The sequence below is a fragment of the Phascolarctos cinereus genome, unplaced genomic scaffold (assembly GCF_003287225.1).
Source record: "Phascolarctos cinereus isolate Bilbo 61053 unplaced genomic scaffold, phaCin_HiC Scaffold_4;HRSCAF=312, whole genome shotgun sequence".
In the NCBI taxonomy this organism is placed as follows: Eukaryota; Metazoa; Chordata; class Mammalia; order Diprotodontia; family Phascolarctidae; genus Phascolarctos; species Phascolarctos cinereus.
The window spans coordinates 23379794-23388398 of record NW_027555847.1 but is presented as its reverse complement, the minus strand read 5'-3'; the positions used below and the strand labels follow the sequence as shown (position 1 = coordinate 23388398).

Genomic DNA, 8605 nt, shown 5'->3' with positions numbered 1-8605 from the left:
GGAATTTCTGATCCCTGCTGAAAGTGAAATGCATTGAGAACTACTGTTTAAGACTAATTCTAATTCTAGAGGGGAAAAAGCTTCTCACTCGTTTTGGGTAATAGTATGTATTACACAAAGAAATAGTCAGTGCAGGCCTAGAAAACAATGAGTCTGATTTTTGTAAGTGGCTTCTCTAATCCATCTCCTAAATCTCAAAATATTCCCACGTGCATATATGTATATCCATATGCATTATAGATGGGTGCACATGCATGTAGATGTATAAATATGGGGTATGGACACATATTTGCATAGATGCATCTATATGTATATGCATGTGTGTGTGTACACATACACGTCTTGTTGAAACTCTTAATCAAAAGTGTCCTTTTGTTTGCAGACACATTTCTTTGTCTCCCCTTTGCAGTTCCTATTTTATCTGTCATACACTCATCTTGTTGGATTATAAGATAATAGGTCTAGAGACTGAAGAACTTAGAAGCCACTGTGTTGAGCCCCCTCTTTTTACAGATTAGGAAAATAAGGCACAGAGAGGTTACATAGCTTGCCTAGAATTGCACAGCTAGTAAGTTTTGAAGGTGCTATGTGAACTCGGATCTTCTGAATCCTAAGCCCTATGTTACCACATCATGCCTCCTCTTGTGATTTCTGATGATCTCTTTAAAGAAGGCCTTGAGGAAAAACCATAACACTCTGCTAACATAGGAATAAAGACATCTGAGTGAACAGAATTTTTTGGAAAAGGCTGTTAGTTGAGCTAACAGCTCAGTTTGAGTGTAGAGGTCTGTGTGATTGCAGAAGAGTCCTGCAAATCCCCAAGCAGTCCTCGGCATTGATGCTGCCAGTACCCGGGCCACATGGAGAGGAGCACAGTGTTCAGGACAAGAGAGATGCCAAGTATCTGAGACTGGATTTAAGCTCGGACTTTCTTTACTCCATTTAGTGTCATATCCTCTGTTCCTCCTAGAGGCCCGCAGCTTCCTTTTTGTTTTAGTTTTTTGTTCAGTTTAGTCTAACAAGCATTTCTTATGTGCCTGCTATGTGCCAGGCATTAGGTGCCATAATAGTGGAGAGAGTGTTGACCTTGGAGTCTGGAAGACTTTAGTTTGAATCTTCCTTCAGAAATTTACTAGTTTTGTGACTCTGGGCAAGTCATTTTACTACCCCTGCCCTTAGTTTCCTTATCTGTAAAATGAGGTTAATAATTGCAACTACCTCCCAGAGTTGTTGTGAAGCTCAGATAACATAACATAGGGAAAGTGCTTTGCACCTTAAAAGTGCTACATAAATCCTTGCTGTTGTTGCTGTTAGAAGCATAAGAAGCAGTAGGGACATGCAAGGAGAAAAAACCGTTTGTATCATAAATGATATGTGAGAGATTTTAACTTGACCTCTATTCCCTGAAAATTTTCTCTTAGAAGGACTGAGTACTTTAAACGCCTGCTTCCTGTTTCGGAAGCTGTTGCGTTACAATTCAGAGCTGAAAAGCTCCTCAAGACCATTTAGTTCAACCCCCTCCTTTTACAGGGGAGATTTGAACCGAGGCCCTCTGAGTTCTTCTCCAGTGCCCTTTCTACCGTACCAGCCTGGGTTTCAACTTTCTCTCTGTAGGACAAGGACTCCTTCCAGGTGCCTGCAAGGGTCTGGGGAACTTTCTTGGCTGGAAAGCAACCTCTTCCATGGAGTCTGCTGCCGGCAAACCTCTGCCACCATTAACTAAGTGCCCCAGTAAAAGGGAGGGAATGAAGCTGTTCCAGTTTTTTCTGTAGGCTGCAACAGCACCCACAGGTGTTTTTATCTGTGAGGATGGAGACTTGAGAGGGAAGATAAAAAGGCTTCTAGAAATGGCAAGAGGAGTGGGCAGACGCCCAAGTCTTTGATCCAGGCAAGCTGCAGGTGTTTGCATCATTTTCTCAGGGCTGGCACAGCGGCAGAGATGGCCCACTCCTAGACAGCACTGGGCTCCAGCTGACAATTCCATGGCACGTCTGGCCACAACTGTGTGCTCGTTAGGAGTGCTGGCGGGATCAGGCAGCTGAGTGCAAGCCCTATCCATGCAGCTCTGGCTTGTAGCATGGGATGGAAAGGCATTTATTAAAATCTTTGTGATGGGAGTGTGGCCAATAGAGCTATACACACACACACATACACACACAGAGACACGCACACACACACGCACACACACACACACACACACACACATATATATACACACATGCATATACACTATGTAAATATGCATATATGCATGTATATATACAATGTTTATATATGCACAATGTTTATATATATATATACAATGTTTATTTATATGTATAAATATAGTACTATGACTATTTAATTTAAACATTAAGTGTTTTGCAAACCTTAAAGCACTCTATAAATATTAGAGATCATATTATTATTTTTCCATTATTATGGAAAGTCAGCTAGGACTCAGGCAGGGAAAGTACTTATAACAAATGGAAAGGTCTATAGGTCTAGAGTGCAAGGCTAAGGAAGATAGTTCCCAACCAATCTTTAATGTATTGAGAATTAGCTCTCCTCCATTAAAGTTCACTTCTGATGCCCCCTTAGAACACAGAAATACTTTGGGCTCTCAAAAGCTGTGCCAGTTGACTAAATTCTAGGAGGTTCTATGGAGGTGGAAAGATTTGAATTATGGAACAGAGATCTAGTGCTGGAAGGAACATTTGAGGTCATTAACCCAATTCCCTAATTTTAAAGATGAGGAAACTTAGTCCTCTGAGAAGTCCTCTGATTTGGCTGAGGTCACAGTGGGTTCGAGGGTTAGAATGGGGTGAAGCTCTGGTATACCTTCAGCAGGGGTAGGCATGTGAAGGTCAATATCTAACAGTCAATGGGTACCCTTTGCCTCGTTGGGAATGAGACAATGGAGTATTGAGGGTTGTTTGGTAAAAGGAAAGATTCATGGCTCCCTTCAGTGGCATCAAGTGAGTGGAGACGGTCTTTCTTCCTGCCATCCGTCCACTTGTGATCTATGGTGGAGATATAAAAGATCCCTGTCTTAGCTGTTAGTGGAGGTGGCAAACCGCACTTCAGTGAGCAGCTAAAAGTTTCCTGTTGGAAGAGAACAGGGTGCAGCATGTGGCCCCCAAACAAGTCATTTCTGTCTTCTCCAATACGAGCAGGAAGAACATACTCTCCTATAGGTAGGCTTCATTTTCCCTAGTGTCTTTATCGAATCTAGAGAGTGCTCTCCTCTGATATCTAGTTGTGGCATGGATTGTTGAAGTCTGCTCTCCAAGATTCAGCCTCCCCCCCCCCCAACGTCAGGGAGACCTCATCAGAAGTTTGGCCAGCTTGATGTGAATTGTTTTGACCGGAGGAATTTATGAAGACTGCTTACTAGATCCTGGAACGGTTCCTTTGGACATTGCTGGAGGGAATATCTATGCAAATAAAATAGTATTGCATTAAGTATTGATTCAATTCATTTAAAGTCAGTGAGCATTTATTAAGCACTTTCTGTATGCTGGATAGCATCTAATGGATACAAATAGGAAAATGAAACAGCCCTTTCCTCCAAGGACATTGATGTTCAGTCATGTCCAGTTCTTCCTGACCCCATTTGGGGTTTTCTTGGCAAAGATACTAGAGTAACTCGCCATTTCCTTTTCCAGCTCATTTTACAGATGAGGAAACCAAGGCAAACAAGGTTAAGTGACTTGCCCAGGGTCATACAGCTAGTGAACGTCTGAGGCCAGATTTGAACTCAGGAACATGCTACTTTTTGAAGGTACATACATCGCACATACCTAACATTAACTGTATGCAGATAACTAAAATGTTATTGTAGTGGTGGTTGCACTAACAGTGGTGCAGAGGGTCAGGAAAGGGCTTTTGTGTGTCACTGTACATAATCTGAACCCTGAAGCGACCTAGGGATTGTAGGAAGTGGATACAAGTAGGGAGAATGTTCTCAGAGTGACCAAGTCTGTACGAAGGCATGGAGATGACAGGTAAGACTCTTTTCAGGGCATAACATCATCAGGCCAGTTTGGTTGGAACTTCTGATAGAAAAGTGGGAGTAACTGGAAATAACTTTGGAAAGATCAGTTGGCACTAGATTTTGAAGGGTATCAAATATTAGAGGATTCATTTTTTCTCCTGGAGGCAGTAAGAGGCCGCTGACGTTTCTTGAGCAAGAGAGTCACTGTCAGAATTTAGGAGATCATCCCCTCAAATCGATGAGTTTCCTCATCTCTAATACATTGAAAATTCTCCATATTCCAGTCAAGTTTTGCTCTGATGCCCTCTTGTGGCGTGGAAATGCCTTTGGGTTCTCAAAGGCTATGCCAGCTGACTGATCTCTGGTAGGTGCTGTTGAGGTGGAAAAGTTTGGATTATGGATCAGAGGTCTCAAGTTGGAAGGTACTTTTGAAGCCTCTAGTCCACACCCCCATTTTGCAAATAAGGAAACCAACTCCCTAGGCATGCTCAGTCAATTGCCTGGGGCAGTAAGTGTCTGATATGGATTTGAATCCAGAACCCCTGATGTCTGAAACAGTGACCTTTTCATTGTTCAACAAAGATTGAGCATTGGGCCAGCTATGTCTGTTGCTCAAGGCCCAGCTCCACAAATGAAGGGAGTCCCACTGACAGAAAGCTGACCTCTCGGCTTTTGTTTGTTTTCCTTTGGCCAGAGCAAGTCCTTAAAACATCCAGCCCATGTGGAATGAAATGGAGTGAACATTTATTAAGTGCTTACTCTGTGCTAGAAACTGCACTAAACTTTATAAATGTTATCTCATTTACTAGAGTGCGATTTAAGTTAATGATGGGAATATAAACAGCAATGAAATAATGAATTTTCCTTGGACTATGAAAGTCATTATTGAGAATAATAGCATTACTGGTGGTGGAGTTGTGAACTAGTGCAACCATTCTGGAGAACAATTTGGAACACTGCCCAAAGGAGTATAAAACTGTGCATACCCTTTGACCCAGCAATAGCACTTCTAGGGCTATATCCCAAAGAGATCATACAAATGGGAAAAGGACCCACATGTACAAAAAATATTTACAGCAACTCTTCTTATGATGGCAAAGAATTGGAGATTGAGAGGATGCTCCATCAGTTGGGGAATGGCTGAACAAGCTGTGGTTTGGTGGTGATGGAATACTATTGTGCTATAAGAAATAATGAGCAGGATGGCTTCAGAAAGACTTGGGAAGACTTATATGAAGTGATGTAAAGTGAAGTGAGCAGCACCAGGAGAATATTGCACACAGAAGCAGCAATACTGTTGTTATTATTGTTGTTCAGTTGTTTTTCAGTCATTCCTGACTCTTCATAACCACATTTGGGGTTTTCTTGGCAAAGATACTGGAGTGATTTGCTATTTCCTTCTCCAGGTCATGTTATAGATGAGGAAACTGAGGCAACCAGGGTTAAGTGACATGCCCAGGGTCACACAGTTAATGAGTGTCTGAAGGCAAGATTAGAATTTAGGAAGATGAGTCTTTCTGACTCCAGGCCTGGCATGATAGCCACTATGCCACCTAGCTGTACCTGACAGCACTATCGTAAAGATGATCAAATATGAAAGACTTGGCTACACTGTTCCGTATGGTGACCCAAGAGAATTCCAAAGAGCCCATGATGAAAAATGTCTCCTACCGTCAGAGAGAGAACTGATGGACTCGGAGCGCAGATTGAAGCAGACTTGTTTTTTACTTTCTTAATTATTGTTGCTTTTTTGTTTTGTCTTTGCTAATATAGAAATGTTTTATATGACTTCATACGTATAATAGTTTATCTTCTCAATGGGTGGGAGTGGGGCTGGAGGGAGAGAAAAAATTTGGAACTCAAAATATAAAATAAAATGAATGTTCAAAGTAAATAAATAAAAGATTTTTTAAAAGGAGATTGCATTAAGAACCTGTTTTGAATTTGCTACATTCCAGTGTGCCCTCTCCACCCCCACACCTGCTGAGCCTCCAGAGAGTATTAGACCTGGCACCCTTGGGGGTCCCTGCAGTTGGTTTCGCACTGTTTCCAAGCATCGGCGGTATGCTGGGATCCTGGATCACAAGCCGTGAAGTTCCAACATGGAGCAGCCATCACGGCATCTAACCTTACTGGATGCTGAGTCCTCTCTGGGGGAATGTCGCTCACGGCTATGAGGTATGGTTCCTACCTGATTTGGAAGGAGCTGGGAGGCTTCCCTAAGAAGGCCCTGCTACCTCTAGGACTCTATGTGGGGCAGCTGGCTCTCATCTGGGCCTGGCCACTCCTATTCTTTGGTGCTCACCAATTGGGCTGTGGCCTGGTGGAGATCACATGACCAGGGGGGCTGCACAGCCTTCTGCCTCATGTACCCTTACCTAACCTGGCCATGACCCTGAATTACTGTGTCCAGTGGGATAACAAAGACAAAAAGAGTTCCCCTAATGCTGAGTAAAGGAGCTCTAATCTCTCTGTTTGAGATGGGTCTCTAAGACAAGATAAGGGTGTTGCTAAAGCTGACTTGAAGCTCTAATTGGAAGCCTTCTCCTTAAGCAGGTCAACTTGGCAAGGAGACAAAACACATTCTCTCTGGTAGGTGGGGGCCACTGAAAAGATGGCATCTCATTTTAAAATCCCCTAATGGTGTTTCAAGTTATGATGTGAAAATTGGGCTATGACTAATTCCAGCTTTGAATGACCCTGGGCTCCACCATAAAGCAGCCCTGTGGCTTTCAGCAGTAGAACCAAGCCACTGTTTCCTGGCTTGGTCTCACCATTTTGGTCATACTGTAGTGGCTCATGGCCCAACTTTTATATGCAAATAAATTACTCAACAACAACAATAAAAAGAATAACAAAAGGACCCTTCCTGACAGATTCCTTTACGTGGGGTTAGAGGAGAACATGCACAAATATAGCATGACACGGAAGCTGTGGTACTATGATGACCCAGTAGAATGTAAGTTCTATGAGGTCAGAAACAGCTTCTTTCACTTTTGACTTTGAATCCCTAGGCTTTGCCTGGAGCAAAAATAAACCTTAACAAAAGGTTGATTAATTATATCTTGGAATGGAGAGTATAGCTAGAGGAGTGACTTAAAAGATGTATAATTCTCCAAGCTAATTGCAGGTGTGGCCATCCATTCTGGAAATCCGTGTCTTTCTTCCTTTTGCAGACTAGTAGGAGTTTCCAGGTCATCACCAAACAATCCTCAATTCCTTTATTTACTGTATGGTACAATATATTAATAGACCTTACAATCTGCTCTTCATTTAAAAAGCCAAGGATTATTTGCAAAGAATTCTAAGGCTGTTCACCATCCTCCCTTACTCCCTGCGGTGCCGTCCACTTGCTGAGCTGAAGCGTGATCAATAAACATGCTTTCCTGTCTGCCAGGCCTTTCAGTCTTCCAATTAGAAAACCAAAGCTAAACATGCAGTTTTATCATAAAGTGACAGCAGTCAATTCTGGCTCAATGCTGAATGCAGTGTGCTGATTTTCAGGTGTTGGTATAACATAAACAAAGGTGCATCAGCTTGGAAATCAACAGGGATTTATTTTAGCCAAGATACATACACAGGCTTCAGCAAAACATCATCTTTGGGATTCAAAGATGGGTGATCTTTTATGGATGTTGAATGAGGTGAAAGCTTGGAGTCCTAGGACCTTAGAGCTTTACGGTCATCTGTGGCATTGGGCCATTAGATTTAATGCTGAGGGGGACTTAAAAGTCTTCCAGCCCAACCACCTTATTTGAGAGATGAGGAAACAGGTGCCCCAGATGTTTAGTGACTTGTTCAAATCACACGGGTGACAAGTCTAACAGGTCATTTTCTCTCTCTTTTTTTTTATTTTAAATTTATTTATTTTTAATTTTCAACATTTACTTCCACAAAATTTTGAGTTCCAAATTTTCACCCCATCTTGCCCCTCCCCCACTCCAAGATGGCATGCATTCTGAATATCTCTTCCCCTAGTCTGCCTTCCCTTCTATCCCCTCCCCCAACCTTCTCTTATCCCCTTCCCTGTCTACTTTCCTGTAGGGCAGGATAGGTTTCTAACACGTCATATTCTTCAAAAGGGGAATGGCCCACGTCAGAAGTGGTGGGCTCATACTCACTGTGATGGGCTCAAAGACATGTCAGGTGACTGTTGTTTATAGAGGAGATTTTGGTTAAAGAAAGACTGTCTAAATGGCTTTTGAGGTCGCCTCCCACCCTCAGATTTCATGATTCTTAAGCTATTAACTACTTGTTTGAGCTTCAGTTCTTCTGCCCCATTTGAATGTACGTTCTTCCTGAGTCAGGATCTTTTCATATATTGTCTTCCTAGCCTCAGCAGTTTAGCATATGGCCTAGCATGGAGCAGGTCCTGAAGAAATACTTGTTGGTTGGTTTTTATAGACCTTTGCCTCCTCCTAACAAGGTTAATCTGTTCATTTAGGTCCTTGGTTCCATCTCTTCATGTGATTTTTAGAAGTCTACATGTCTATGTGGGGGGGGGGGGCCGGAGAGGAGTGCTGAATTTGGCTCAATTCACTAAATATTTATTTTTAAAGTTATTTTTGTTGATACCTTTTGTTTTCACATCATTATCATTTCCAAATGTACATTCCTCTCCCCTTACTC

General features: G+C 42.3%; 1 pseudogene; it reads left to right on the top strand.

The window, feature by feature from the left end:
- The first annotated feature begins 619 nt into the window (after positions 1 to 619).
- Positions 620 to 6431, top strand: LOC144456612 (translocator protein-like; annotated as a pseudogene).
- The last annotated feature ends 2174 nt before the right edge of the window (positions 6432 to 8605 follow it).